The sequence below is a fragment of the Oryctolagus cuniculus genome, chromosome 3, assembly GCF_964237555.1.
Source record: "Oryctolagus cuniculus chromosome 3, mOryCun1.1, whole genome shotgun sequence".
NCBI classification, from domain to species: domain Eukaryota; kingdom Metazoa; phylum Chordata; class Mammalia; order Lagomorpha; family Leporidae; genus Oryctolagus; species Oryctolagus cuniculus.
In genome coordinates this window covers 124210272-124226045 of record NC_091434.1, presented here as the reverse complement: position 1 = coordinate 124226045, position 15774 = coordinate 124210272, and the positions used below count along the sequence as shown (strand labels likewise).

The 15774-nt window shown below is 37.9% G+C and overlaps 1 long non-coding RNA gene across 1 annotated transcript in view; it reads left to right on the top strand.

Annotated features, from left to right (window-relative positions):
• The window catches only part of LOC138849188 (uncharacterized), a 45855-nt gene extending 32153 nt beyond the window's left edge, over positions 1 to 13702 (top strand). The window contains exon 3 of the long non-coding RNA XR_011387620.1: positions 13363 to 13702. This is a non-coding gene — a long non-coding RNA (uncharacterized lncRNA). The remainder of the gene's footprint in view (positions 1 to 13362) is intronic.
• Positions 13703 to 15774: the final 2072 nt, after the last annotated feature.

The following is a 15774-nucleotide window of genomic DNA, read 5'->3' as shown; positions in this document are numbered from 1 at the left end:
GTGGTGAGAGTGGACATCCCTGTCTGGTCCCAGATCTCAGTGGAAATGCTTCCAACTTTTCCCCATTCAATAGGATGTTGGCTGTGGGTTTTTCATAGATTGCTTTGATTGTATTGAGGAATGTTCCTTCCAAACCCAGTTTGCTTAGAGTTTTCATCATGAACGGGTGTTGTATTTTATCAAATGCTTTCTCGGCATCTATTGAGAGAATCATATGGTTTTTCTTCTGCAGTCTGTTAATGTGGTGTATCACATTGATTGTCTTGCGCACATTAAACCATCCCTGCATACCAGGGATAAATCCCACTTGGTCTGGGTGGATGATCTTTCTGATGTGTTGTTGCATTCTATTGGCGAGAATTTTATTGAGGATTTTTGCATCTATGTTCATCAGGGATATTGGTCTGTAATTCTCTTTCAGTGCTGCATCTTTTTCTGGCTTAGGAATTAAGGTGATGCTGGCTTCATAGAAAGAATTTGGGAGGATTCCCTCTTCTTCGATTGTTCTGAATAGTTTGAGAAGAATTGGAGTTAGTTCTTCTTTAAATGTCTGGTAGAATTCAGCAGTGAATCCATCTGGTCCTGGGCTTTTCTTTGTTGGGAGGGTGAATTTCCTCTCTTGAAAACTTCCTGTTCATGTCCTGTGCCCATTTCTTAGCTTGCTTGTTTGTTTTGCTGTTGTTGAATTTCTTGAGCTCTTTATAGATTTTGGATGTTACCTTTTTGTCAGTTGTGTAGTTTGCAAATATTTTCACCCATTCTGTCAGTTGCCTCTTCAGTTTGCTGAGTGTTTCTTTTGCAGTACAGAAGCTTCTCAGCTTGATGTAATCTGATTTGTTAATTTTGGTTTTGATTACCTGTGCTTCTCAGGACTTTTCCAATAAGTCTTTGCCTATGCCAATGTCTTAAAGAGTTTCCCCAATGTTCTCTGATAATTTGATGGTATCAGATCATAGATTTTATCTTTGATCCATTTTAAGTGGATTTTTGATACTTCTGCAAATGGAGATCCATTTTCCCCAGCACCATTTGTTAAATAGACTGTCCTTGCTCCATAAATTTATATTAGCTCCTTTATCAAAGATAAGTGGGTTGTAGATGCACAGATTGATTTCTGGACTTTCCATTCTGTTCCATTTGTCTACAAGTCAGTTTTTGTTCCAGTACTGGGCTATTTTGATTAAAACTTCCCTGTAGTATGTTTTGAAATCAGGTGTTGTAATGCTTCCTGCTTTTTTGTTTTTTGTATAAGATTGATTTAGCTACTTGGAATCTCTTTTATTTCCATATGATTTTAGCATCTTTTTTTCAATCTGCAAAGAATGTCGTCGGCATTTTGATTGGGATCACATTGAATCCATAAATTGCTTTGGGTAATATGGGCAGTTTGATGATATTGATTCTTCTAATCCATGAACATTGAAGATTTTTCCATTTTTAATGTCTTCTTCTATTTCTTTCTTTATTTTTTTAATGTAAAATTAGTGAGACAGAGATAGGTGCAAACAGAGAGACAGACCAAAAGAGATCATCTATGCTCTGTTTCACTCCTCAAATGCTGGCAAAAGCTGGATGCTCAGCTAGGCTGCAAGTAGGAGCCTGGAAATCAACCCAGTTCTCCAATGTAAATGACATGAACCTGAGTATTGGGATCATCACCTGCTGCCTCCCTGGCTTAGTAGTAGTTGCAAGCTGGAATGGGAAGTGAATTCAGGACTTAAACTCAAGCACTTTGTTATGGGATGCTGACATGCTACACAGTGTCTTAACCACTGTACCAATTGCACATGTCAGTGTGTTACCTTGAATGAGAATTAAAGAAAAGAAGTGACTTCAAGAAGCTCATTCGACAGCTGTATGCGAGAGGTATTGGAGATTGAAATACTGGAGACAGAAGGACTACTTAGGAAGCTATGCATTAGACTAGGAGGACTTTGCATCTCTAAGCTTAGAAATTGTCAGTAGGGTTACAGAAAAAGTGGGTAGGAACTGAGAATTTAGTAGGAGGGTGAAGACAAAAGGTCTACATCAGAGAAAACATCACTTGAGAACTCATACATTTAATGAGAGTTGTCTTGCTGGTAAAATGGCAAGGGTCTTAGCCAAGCCAATAATGTTCTTGAGGAATTTAGACATAATGCATAAAAAATTGTGAATTTTGGTAAAGAAAAGCATAATTCACTTTATTTATGTGTACATATATACATATATACATGTGTATGTATATATATATATATATATATATATGCCTTCTTGAGGATTAATGCTGATCAAAAAGGAACAGCATTTCACTTGAGAGAGTTCAGAGCGTTATAATTGGAGATAGATCATAAATGTAAGAGCAGTCTGCATAAGAGTGAGTTCAGTGGAAGACAGGCTTAATAGCATTTCTGACACATCCTTTACTATGACTTTTCATATATATCAGGTCCAAAGAGATTTCTAAGACAGAGGGTAAAATGAAAAATTATCATTAACATTTTTATTAACAACAATAATTGGTATCTAAGAAGCCCAACTCCAGCTCATGTCTTTCACATTAAAGAATGTAAAAGAATCAGCAGCAAACGGAAAATTTGCTTGGAACATGTAATTTACCTTTCAATTGACATTATGATTTTTTTCCCTAGTTTTGAATGTGAGACCTGGTACAAGCTTACATCTCTTCAAAGAAAGTTGACTGTGTTCCCACAAAGAGTGGAAAAGGCTGACTCAAGGGACCTTCCTCCTGTAGATGATGACATTCATTTTTAGAAAACTCCTATTCTTTCATGCCATTCATGTGTTTCTAGAAACTTTTTGTCTAAATAAAAGAAAAAAACGAAAAATAATTATATGAGACCACAGTTATCTATGTTTCTAGTTGTGGAGTTGAAATTTAAAAATTATTTATCCCCACAAAGTTACCACCACCACAGGTCTAAGTCCAACTAATTTTGTGATGGAAAATGGTTATTAATGAAGAAAATTCCCGCATACCTATTTTAATTTACAGCAGTGAGATGATGGACAGGCAAACAATGCATGAGAAAAGGCATTTGGGAATGTTCACCAACTAAAGAGGAGCTAGCTAAAGTAGGTCACATGCTCCACTCAGGGCAGCATTTTCATCCCTGTTATTCAGACTATTAATATTAATGGATTCTAGGAGAGAAAGTTAGGGACCTACTCTTCCATCTAGCCATGCACAAACTGAATATTGCATAATTCAGAATAAATGGAGTGTTACTGATGCCATTTTGTCTCAAATGAAGTTATGCCACAGAGTAATCCCTTATCTTCACTCTCTCTTTTTCAATTGGAGTCTGGGCAAGAAGTAGCTAAATATAAAAAATTAAATTATAAAAAATATCTAATTTGGGCAAGCTGGTGTTTATTATTGGATTAGTGTGACTTGGGAACTAATCTGAGCTTTTTCCTGCTCAGGAGTAAGGTTACACGCTCCCAGTTCGGTAGAGTGGCAAACTGTCCCAGGCAATGTAATCTGAATAAGACTTATTTTTTCAAATATTTATTTATTTATTTGAAAGTTTTTTTTCTTTTTTTTTTTTACTTTTATTTAATGATTATAAATTTCCAAAGTACAGCTTATGGATTACAATGGATTTCCCCCCCATAACTTCCCTCCCACCCGCAACCCTCCCCTTTCCCTCTCCCTCCCCCCTTCCATTTACATCAAGATTCATTTGAATTCTCTTTATATACAGAAGATCAGTTTAGCATATATTAAGTAAAGATTTTAACAGTTTGCACCCACATAGTAACACAAAGTGAAAAATACTGTTTGAGTGCTAGTTATAGCATTAAATCACATTGTGCAGCACATTAAGGACAGAGATCCTACATGAGGAGTAAGTGCACAGTGACTCCTGTTGTTGACTTAACAAATTGACACTCTTGTTTATGGCATCAGTAATCACCCTAGGCTCTTGTCATGAGTTGCCAAGGCTATGGAAGCCTTTTGAGTTCACCAATTCTGATCATATTTAGACAAGGTCATAGTCAAAGTGGAAGTTCTCTCCTCCCTTCAGAGAAAGGTACCTCCTTCTTTGATGACCTGTTCTTTCCACTGGGATCTCACTCGCAGAGATCTTTCTTTTTTTTTTCTTTTTTTTTATTTTATTTTTTTTAAACTTTTATTTAATGAATATAAATTTCCAAAGTACGACTTATGGATTACAATGGCTTCCCCCCCATACCGTCCCTCCCACCCACAACCCTCCCCTTTCCCACTCCCTCTCCCCTTCCATTCACATCAATATTCATTTTCGATTATTTTAATATACAGAAGATCAGCTTAGTATACATCAAGTATGGATTTCAACAGTTTGCTCCCACACAGAAACATAAAGTGAAAAATAATAGATGATTTTTTTTAAATGATAATGAAATCAGATCAGACCTATTGTCATGTTTAATCCCAGTGAGAGTCAAGTTGGGAATTGATAATTTCTTTTTTTTTTTTTTTTACAGAGGATCAGTTTAGTATGCATTAAGTAAGGATTTCAACAATTTGAAAGTGAGAGTTACACAGAGACAGAGAAGCAGAGAGAGAGGTCTTCCATCCACTAGTTCACTCCCCAGTTGGTCTCAATGGCTGCAGCTGCGCCAATCCAAAGCTGGGAGCCAAGAGCCTCCTCTAGGTCTCCCACGCCTGTCCAGGATCCCAAGGACTTGAGCCATCTTCTACTGCTTTCTTAGGCCATAGCAGAGAGCTGAATAGGAAGTGGAGCAGCCGGGACTTAAAACTGGTGCTTACATGAGATGCTGGCAATCCAGGTGGCAGCTTTACTGGCTACCCCACAGCACCCCCCACCCCTGAATAAGACTTAGAAGTGAGAAGAATGAGGGAATTTCTCCCCCAACAGAGGTGATTGCTCTTGATGTACAAGGAAAATTGGGAATGGAATTAAAATGGACTGCCTGGATTCATTACCTGTAAAATTTTCATTTTTCATTAAGTGTTGTGAGGCTGAGTGATTTCATAAAGGTGGTTTAGTGCACTAGAAACAGGATATTAAAGATAATAAAGATAGGTAGCTCCTCAACCCAGGAGGGAAGATTTTTTTAAAGAATGCAGATTCATTAGTGTTTATGGCCGTGCAGTTCAGGGTTGACAAGGTTTACACGTTTCCCATCCTTCAGTATTTTTTATAAATGATGCATTTCACTGATAGTTCTTAAAGGGCATTGGAACTGCTATAGTTTAGAGCAAAGGACACTTTATGCTGTGTTTATGTGCATGTATGTATGGCTCATGACCAATAGGAATCTGAAGGAAAAAAATACTTCTACATGGTGTCTTAACCCTACTCAGAAAAAAAAATCTGCTTTTATTCCTGGAACCACCAGAATGAGTGTGATAAATGATTTGAAGCAAGCCATTTGAATAGATCACTACAAATATTGCATGGAGATAGTTAAATCTAATGCATTTTCCATGAAACAAAAATTACAGATTAGTTTCTTACAATTTGGTAAATATCTCCTATGAGAACTGAATGGATGTCAAAGCTATTGAGTTCACTTGTTGCTTATTTGTTACATTAAACTCATTATTTTAAGAAGAGCATTTGCATAGTACAGGAAAAAGAAGTATATGAGTATATGTATATAAGTGTATAAGTATATGATATGTTTGTCTTGTTAAGAAACTACTACTGCTTACACTCTAAGTATAAATAAATTAATTGGGATAACATGGGCAAGGCAGCCAGAGGAATTAAAAAAAAAAAAAAAAACTATATTTATCTTGAATCTTTTAGCAGAATTTCTTTTTTTTTTTTTTTTTTTTTTTTTTTTGACAGGCAGAGTGGATAGTGAGAGAGAGAGACAGAGAGAAAGGTCTTCCTTTTTGCCGTTGGTTCACACTCCAATGGCCGCCATGGCTGGCGCACTACACTGATCCGAAGGCAGGAGCCAGGTGCTTTTCCTGGTCTCCCATGGGGTTCAGGGCCCAAGCACTTGGGCCATCCTCCACTGCACTCCTGGGCCACAGCTGAGAGCTGGCCTGGAAGAGGGGCAACCAGAAAGAATCCGGTTACCCGACCGGGACTAGAACCCGGTGTGCTGGCGCTGCTAGGTGGAGGATTAGCCCATTGAGCCGCGACGCCGGCCAACAGAATTTTACAACTAGCATCTGGCTAGCCAGTTGTCATAGCACGATTTGTTGAATTGAATCTTATTTCCCTGTTGAATTGAATTGGCATCCCTATTGAACTGCACATAACTAGATAGAAATACCTATAATTTTCACATGGTTGGGAACTGAGAGGTGTTTGAGTAGAGATCATATCTGCATAGTTAACTTGGGAAGTTTTCCTTGATGAAATGAAGATGATGTGGATTTCATGTCCTAGCTAATTGAATTTTCAAGTTTAATATGATAATCCTTTCATGTAAAAACTTAAGAAATTGTTCTGGCCAGCGCCACAGCTCACTAGGCTAACCCTCCGCCTTGCGGCGCCAGCACACCGGGTTCTAGTCCTGGTCGGGGCACCAGATTCTGTCTCGGTTGCCCCTCTTCCAGGCCAGCTCTCTGCTGAGGCCCGAGAGTGCAGTGGAGGATGGCCCAAGTGCTTGGGCCCTGCACCCCATGGAAGACCAGGAGAAGCACTTTGCTTCTGGCTTCGGATCAGCGCGATGCGCCGGGCCGTAGCACGGTGGCCGCGGTGGCCATTGGAGGATGAATCAACGGCAAAGGAAGACCTTTCTCTGTGTCTCTCTCTCTCACTGTCCACTCTGCCTGTCAAAAAAAAAAAAAAAAAAAGAAAGAAAGAAATTGTTCTTAATGACAGGCATTGGATGCAGCAGTTAGGAACTGGCTTGGTATGCTCACATCCTAAATTGGAATGCCCATATTTGAGTCCTAGCTCTGCTCCTGATTCTAACTTCTGCTAATGAACACCCTGGTAGGTGATGGGTGATGACTCAAGTAGTTGGTCTCCTGTGGGAAACTCAGATTGAGATCTGGGCTCTTGGCTTCTGCCTAAACCAGATATAACTACTGTGGGCACTCGGGAGTGAACCAGTAGATGGAAGAGCTCTATCTATCCGCCTGTCATTTTATCTCGCTATCATCTCTTTCTCTTTTTCTCTTTCTCTCTCTCTCCCCCCTTTGTCTTTCAAATAAATAAAATTAAAATTAATTAAACTAATAGATAAATTCTCAAAAAAAGTGTTACTCTTTTATTAACTCCTTTCTTCCTTAATATTTTTTGTTTCCCTTCAGGCAGTTTTCCACCTTATAAAGTGCTAGTTCCGGGAGAATGCCTTGCTCATCCATCTCCAGATTTCCACGTCTGACACATAATAGAAGCTCAGTAAATACTTATTGAATAAATCATAAGTTTTCCTACATAGATGTCATGTTCATGTCTCTCTGCACTAGAAGAATTTGAAACTGAGAGAGATTCTTAACTTTTCCTAGACTGTATAGAAAACCCCAATCTTGTCATTTCTAGACAGACACATGTGATCCAAACAGTCGAATAGTCTGTGCTTCAGTAGATTATGGTAAGAGGCTCCAGTGCAATAAATACACCTGGCTCCATGTCAAAGTAGCAAATTAATGATACAAAAATGCAGCAATTAATGCTCACTGGAATAAAACCAAATAATCTGCAAATAAAATATCACCAATAGGACAAAAAGTCCTGATTCTCAGAAAAATGTATTTCAGTTTTCCTTTCAGATATATGTGGTAATAATTTAGAACAAGAAATCAAAGAAGTGTTAAATAAATAAGGTAACCTCCTGCATCCTCCCATGGAATGTTTAGAACACATAAAAATATATGTCTTGGAGTGGTTCAGATATTGACTAATTTAAGCTTCTGATTATCATGCTCTTCAAATTACAGGGAGACATAGTTAAATTCTGAGGCAAGAGTGAGCAACAAATTAAAAGTAGAGAACCTCAGTCAATTATCATGGGCTTTGGAGATTTATTGTGGTTGGATGGACAGTTTCAAAAACCTAAATAACCAGAGAGCTAACCTTGACTAAATATAAAAGTAATCATAGTTCAATCTAAACAGCAGTGAAAATAATGATCATCCCAGTCCACTCAGATCTTACTTATCATTTGATTTGAAAACATAAACATCTTCAAAATGATTTAAATACCTGGACCATGTAAGTTAATTTTATTTTTAAGAATTTTAAATAAAAAGCTCTAAGAGTAATGCAACAATAAACTTTTGACTATAATGTAAATTAAAGGTGTTGCCTCAAAAATAAAACCAACATTGTTTTAAAAAGAGAAAGAGGCAAGATGTTTGAGGAAAATCATGATTAGAGCTGTACAATCTTGGATAGATATTCAGCTTGTATGTTTCTCCACTCTCTTATTTCTAAAAGAGTTTACCGTAAGAGCACAAGGGACACATGAGCTTCACCAAACTATTCGACACCTATCTTAAAGTTCTTTCCTGCTTCTTTTTTCTCCAATCTCTTTTGGATTGATTTTCCTGAGAAGCTGATTCAGAAATAGAGATAATTAACAAAGTTGATTGAGAAATGCTCTACAGATTGCCACCCATAGTGGAGCAACAGAGCTAAGATGGTCAAGAGTTGTGTGGCAAGAATCTCAGTCAATGCATCAATCTGCCTCATACTAACTTCTGAACCCAGGGTGCACCCCAGAGCTGTGCTGTGCTGTGCTGAGCTGCAAGCTGAGGATTTATACTGCGCATATGGCAGTTATTGGCTATGGGTTGTCAGGGAATGGGAAACGCATCTCAAGTAGAGAGTTGCCTTCCGTTGAGGGCATCTCAGCTTAGCTACAATTTAATAGTCAAAAAGGAAATTGTGATGAAATCCCATAACTTCAGCTCACTTCCCCATATGGCTGGCTTTCCTCCTGAAACTAAAAGTAGAAGATAAATTTATTCTAGGCATTCTTCCCAACAATGAAATCTATAGGATTCTGATTGGATTTTCCTACCTAATGGGACATAGGGGAAAGCAAGAAAAAAACTAAAGAGAGAGAAACAGTAAGGAATGGAGGGAGATAATCATGTGCAAGAAGATTCCTCCTACCACACCCTTTCTTTCCCACCTTAAACAGGGTTTTATTAAGGCAACTCTCGTTGCTTTCGTAGACATCTTCGGAAAATCTAAGAAAGTAATAGAGTCAAGCACTCTTGTTCAGTGGGTTAAGCTGCCATTTGAGATGTGTGTATCTCATGTCAGAGTGCTGATTGGAGTACCAGCTACTCCACTTCCAATCCAGTACCTAGAAAGTAACAGATGACAATTCAAATACATAAGTCCCTGCCACACATGTGAGAGACCCAGGTAGAGCTCCTGTCTTGATTTTAGTCTGAATCAGCCTTAACTGTTGTAGTCATTTGAGGGGTGAATGGAAGATTCTCTCTCCTCTCTCCCTCTCTCTCTCTGATGCTCTTTCAAGTTAGTTAATTAATTAATTATAGAAAAAAAGTGAGGAACATGTAAATCCAGAACTCACCCTATGCCACTTAGTAACTTAATCAAACAAATATAGGGCTTCTTGCCTGGCTCTCTACATTACAGATGATATTTCTTTTTCCTTGTGTTTTAAGCACCATTTTTCTTGGTGTTCTTGGAAGTGTTTTTTGATGCTCAGAATAGAATCTGGGATATAATGAATGTGTAATGTGCTTTTTTTCTCTCCTCTATAACACACAAATCATTTTACAAGATTCAGCTGTGTTGACTTCCAAAATGCATCATTTTGTAAAGCTGGATTTTCTAAAACTCAAAACATCCCAAGCACACAATTCTCATAGATTATATGTAATATTTGATCTGGGGAAAGGTTGTCTAAACAGAATTTAGATTTATGCATTAATTGATACCTTCAATCATCAGTATGAGCAATAATATTGAAGAATATTTTTATGCAGGGAATAAATGTAAGATCTGGTGAGGAAAGACTCGTATGACCCCCTGAATATCCTCAGACATTCATACATTCAGAATCCTTGTTACTTTTGTGGTTCTGCTCACACTATCAGAGTGACTGTAGTCAAGGTCCACAACTTATCAAGTTGTCCCTACTCAGACCCTCCCACATTTACATATTTGTGGTAATCTGTAAAGCCCTATAAATCAGTTACCTAATCCTTTGGAACCACTTGCAAATTTTTAACACCAGGTACCACATAAGCCACACGTGGCTCCTGTGCACATAGATTTCACTACAGGTCCACTGGTGCTAGTGATTCTCTCTGCATTTTAGCTTCTAAGACACTTAAGATTCAAAAAGGGAAATGGTGTCTGAAATCTTTCTTCTTTCTTATTCAAAGAAAAATATTGAGTACCAGTAGTATTAGAAGTGATAGTTGCTGTTTAAATTCTTACACATCATTTAAATTTTCTCCTATTCCAGTATACCAGTAGTGTCAGTAGAACAAGTTTATTTAAATTCTCTCATGTTATTTATTTCTCAACTTTCTGAATATCAGTTATGTTAGTATTGATAATTATTATTTAAATTCTTGTATGTTATTTCAATTGCCACTTTTTTGAGTACCAGTAGCATTATTACTAATAGTTGCTATTGAAATTCTTTCTGTATTAGTAATAGTACTAAGTTTTGTGTTGTATTTTATTTACACATAAAGTTCAGCAAAATACATAAGATTATTTGTTTTAAAGATGAAGAAAAATCCTGGCCTGCATTATTGCAGAGTGGGATTAACTGTTGTTTGTGTAGCCAACATTCCATATTGGAGTAGTTACTCAAGTCCTGGTTGATCCACTTCTGATCCAGCTCACTACTAATCTGTGTGGGAAGCAATGGATCATGGCCCAAATACTTGGGCCCATGCCCTCCATGTAGCAGACATGGATTGAATTCCTTGGTCTGGTTTTAGCCTGGTGCAGCCTTGGATACTGTTATTTGGAAAGTGAACTGGCAGGTGGAAGATTCTCTCTCTCTCTCTCTCTCTCTCTCTTTCTCTCTCTCTCTCTCTCTACCTCTCTCCCCCCAAATTTCTCTGTAATTCTGACTTTCTAATGAATGAATGCATAAATAAATAATTCTTAAATAGATTTTTAAAAATTTAAAAATTAGGGTCATATAAATAAATATTGTCAGACCTTCCATTCCATTGATATTTCACTGACTTTGATATGTATTTTGAAATAGTTTGAAGACTGTACACTCATGCATTCATGTGCACCTATACACAAAGTTTTGCCTGCTTTGAACTATCTCAACAACTTGACAATACCTCTGGAAATAACAAAGACATGAGGAAGATTTGCATATGTTTTGAGACTAGTTTAGCCCAAGCAGTGAAACTATACAGCAGAATCAAATTCACTTTTTCACTAGAATTGGTATCCTATTATTGCTAAGAGCAGGATAGAATTTTGTAAATTTGGGAATGTCATGCAGTCTTTAGTCATTTTTGAAAACTAGACTAGCTATAGAAGAAAGAGCAGCACTGTATGTACTTAAAACATGTTCAGTGGTACAGCTCCATAAACATGCATCTTCACATTTCATTTTCATGAAGATCTCATGAGTAGAGCAGGCATCAAACATTACTGAGACTCTTGCCAGTAAAACACTATAACTCAAGAGACTCAATGGAAGATTATTATTATTTTAAGTGTTATTACTTTTATAGCTACATGAATGCCTGTGGCACTTTACAGCCAATAAAACATGTATTATCAAATAAATGTTTGCAGAGTATCAAACTGAAGAGCTTACAATTTGAATACTAGACTAGCAATGGACTGCAGATGTTTAAAAGTGAGGTCCAAGCTATATTCAGAGGATGTGAAGGCAAGAGAGAAATCAAGTCACACTATTCTGAAGTTTGGGTGATGCTGAGAGAGTGGAGTTATTTGGCCTTTTCACTATCATTTAGGACAGGGGAAACAGTTTAGCCACATGAACCAAAATTCAGTCTAGTACAGGTGAAAAATTAACAATGCATATAAAAATATACATCAATGCTAAGATGTAATGGAAAACCAGTATACACTTATTTCCATCCCATTCTGTCTTACTCTCATCAGCCTTTCCTTTCTCTCCCAAAGTCTTACTTTCGAGACTGCAATTTTCCTCCTTTCTGCTTTTCTTAAGCTTCTTCCTCCTCCCTCTTACACATAAGCACTATGACAGGATCCGTTAATCTTCAAGTCTGCTATCTCCTGTGAATGTTCCACCCACACCACTCCCCAGGTAACTGTAAACACCTGGAAGCTGACTAATACATTTTTAAAATTCCCATCCTTATGCTAGAAAAAAAAGAATAATCATCTCTCCTCCTTAGCTGCTTCCCAGTTTTTCTCCAAATGCCTGCTTCACTTTACCCACCCCATCTGACAGGTGTCATCTTCAGATTTCTACCCTCCCAGACTTGACCATTTGTCTTTATTTTGATCCCAAAGAGCCTACAGTTGGCTCCTTGACAGTAAGTTTGCCTTTTCTCTAGTCTAGCCTAGATGCATCTGCATTCTCTTTCCCATAAGCTTAAACTTTCCCAAAGTCAAACCCAGGACCTCATGTATTAACTTTTTCTGTAGTCTCTCCTTCATCTTACAGAGAACAGCATGGAGAAACATTTCTACTCTCTAAGCCACCAGGGAAAAATACTATGTAGGTCCATTCTCAGACAAGAGTTCTTGTCTTTCTAGTTGCCACCCTTGCACCCAAAGCTGATCTCTTGCTTCACTTAGAAATGAGAACTGAGTACATAGAGTTTCTTCACATGGTGAAGAGACACTAGCAGAGAGTAAATAAAGGTTGATGCTGGGGAAAGGAGAGAAGCTATCATGGATGGCTCCCACAGTCACCGATGCTTCATCTGATAGGGAAACTTGAGGAGGTTGTGGCAATATCTGCCTTAGGAATAGGTCTGCGGACAGGAGTACTGATGTCCCTGTGTCTCTCATTCATGGTTTAAGGGAATCTTTCCAGAAGGACAGTGGCTCACATACATTATGTTTCGGTAGCTCAGGGAAAGTTTCTTATCACAGCACCATGCTGGTCACTGGAAGTCAGGCTGGCTTGCCTGGACACAATGAGGTGGCCAAATGTATCATGGGGAGCACCAACAGCATCCAGCATAACCCAACCACGGGTGCATTACTGTATCATCTCATAGCATGACTATAAAAATGTGAGTCTTCATATATTTCATAGGACCTATATTCTACCATGAATTTACTTCATTAAATTTCAGCCAATATATAGAAGACATTGCTGAGCCTGATGGACACCAGAGGATACCTTTGGACGTCTCTATTCAATGTATTTTATGGAGTTATTCAACCTAACATCCTAGTCAATTATCTGGTAACTGTGCTATTACCCATATATGACAATTTTCTTTTCTCCCATCATTCTTTCCTAAAGCAATCTGCATTTTAATCGCACAAGGAAAACTCAACATTCTTTGACAAAAAGGGCTGACTATTGGGAATACTGGAAGATTCATTGTCCTCCATCACACTCAAGACAAATACAGGATGAAGAGAGAGAAGTAAGCAGGGATTTAGCACACAGTAGAGGGCTGCAAAGCATTTGCTGAATTAAAAGAGATGGTCATTTTTTGTGCAAAGCATTCTGAAATTCATATGTAGATTTTTCATAATAGACATTTTCCACGTAATTTCTATTGGGCAATATTAGGAAATTTATTAGAGCATACAGTAATGTCCACTATGGTAACTGAGCTTAGCATGGACTCTTAGGTTGCTGGGCACTTCTGGAGGAGTGAAGGTATGCATTGGTCTTCCATTCCTTCCCTGTTCGTGGAAGGCACCTTCTCAAGCTGAACCAAAGTCATCCCCTGCACTGTTGGAGAGCTGATGTCTTTCAAAGACAAGGGAGGTCTTTCTTGCTGAACTGTGAAAGGAATTGAGTTTCTTCCACAGCTGAGCAAGCAGTTAAAATTAGGAATCTTTCCGTTATTGCTCTCATCACTGTTTAACATTTCAATTTGTTTAACAAAATTGGCACTATCTCATCTGCTCACCCCATAGTGAAGTCTGCTCTGAACCAAAAAGAAGGCTCTTGAGGAAAGCATTTCACTTCTGCTGGTGACATGCTCCTCGTTCAGAATGGAAATTTGAACTGATTCACTGACACTTGTATTTTGAACAGTCTATTTAAAATGAAACATGTTAGATAGCTCTTTTCTGGCAAAAATAGTGTGGTACATGTATGTGTGTGTGTGTGCATATGTGTGTTTTAGAAGAAAAAGAAAAATCACAGAAAACATGCCATCAATGAAGTTTTTCTACAAACACTTGCCATGAGTTCTGCAGTCTACTTTAAACAAATCCTCTGACTGATTACAGTTGAAAACTCTTTCATGGAAAGACAGAGACTGCCGAGTCATTATCATCCATCTTCCCACTGATTAAAATATCCATTTCCCTTTCTTTAATACTTTTCTACGTTCAAGGACTAATTAGAACTAATTGAATGCACACATACCAAACCTTAATGAATGTCTATTTTAGATATATATTTTAATTGATGAACAAAGTGAAATGCTTTGAAGTTTTTCCTCTTAGCAAGGGAAAAACGGAGAAGATGCAGTTTCCAAGGTTAAAGAAAAGATGGGTCAAATAAGTATTTAAAGACTCATATGTGAATAGAAGAGGCATCTTCAAAAATTTCATGGGATATTCATGGACTTTATCATTTCTCCACCAAAACAAATTTTTTCTTTTAATTCTACTTTTCCATTAACCTTTGGAAATACACTCAGAAATTGGTAATGTCTTCCCGATAGTAAAAGTGTTAAATCAAATTGTCACACACATCCTTGCATGCACACACACACAGAATTTAATTTTTGTGTTTTTACTTTAATTTTATTTGAAAGAGAGAGAGAGAGAGAGAGAGAGATTGCTTCAATTCATTGATCCACTGCCAAAATGCCCCCAACAACCAGGGCTAGGCCAGTCTAAAGCCAGGTGCTCAGAACTCAACCCAGGTCTCCCAAATGGTTGGCAGGGACCCAAGAGTTTGAGATATCACTGCTGCCTCCCGGGGTGGACATTAGTGGGAAAGTGTTTTGGAAGTGAAGCAGTTAAGCCTGAAATCCAGGTCCTCTAATGTAGGAATAGAACATGACAAGTGACCAGTTTTCTGCTACACCACATGTCTGCCAACATAAGAGGCATTTAAATTAGCCAGTGGAACTTGATCTATTTGCTACATCAAATGAAGAAATGATGTGTATGCATCTGGAGAACTGGAAAAGTATAATCTTAAAATAATCCAAGCAGATCTCAGCAGCTGCTGGTTTGCTTCTGTATTTTCCTGGGGGGTGGGAAAGAATCTTGCTCCCATAGTCCCTGCTTCCCTAGAGATGACAGAGGTAGGCAATCTTATTGCAGATTAAAGATCCAGCCTCTGCAGCCAGAAAACCTTCTGGTGAAGGCACTTCAAAGTTATTTCCAATGTGGTGGATTGACAGAAAAAGCAAAGGTAAATATATATATAAATATATATATACATATATATATATATATCACATACACCCCAACATACATACACCCAACATACACCAGGTGCCCTACAATTCATGGCTTTTTTTCCCATTTCTTCAAAGTTGGCTCATTCAAATTCAGCCAACTATCTATCTGGTTGTGAGAGAATAACAAATGAAAATTGTAAATCTGGTTTTGTTTTGGTTTGATTTGATTAGAAACTCCTATGCAAATTCCATCAACCAGGAATTCACTAGTTGGAAAACTAAATCTGGGACTGGTGACTTGTACAAAGTCAACAGAATGCCAGCCTTGCATTTCT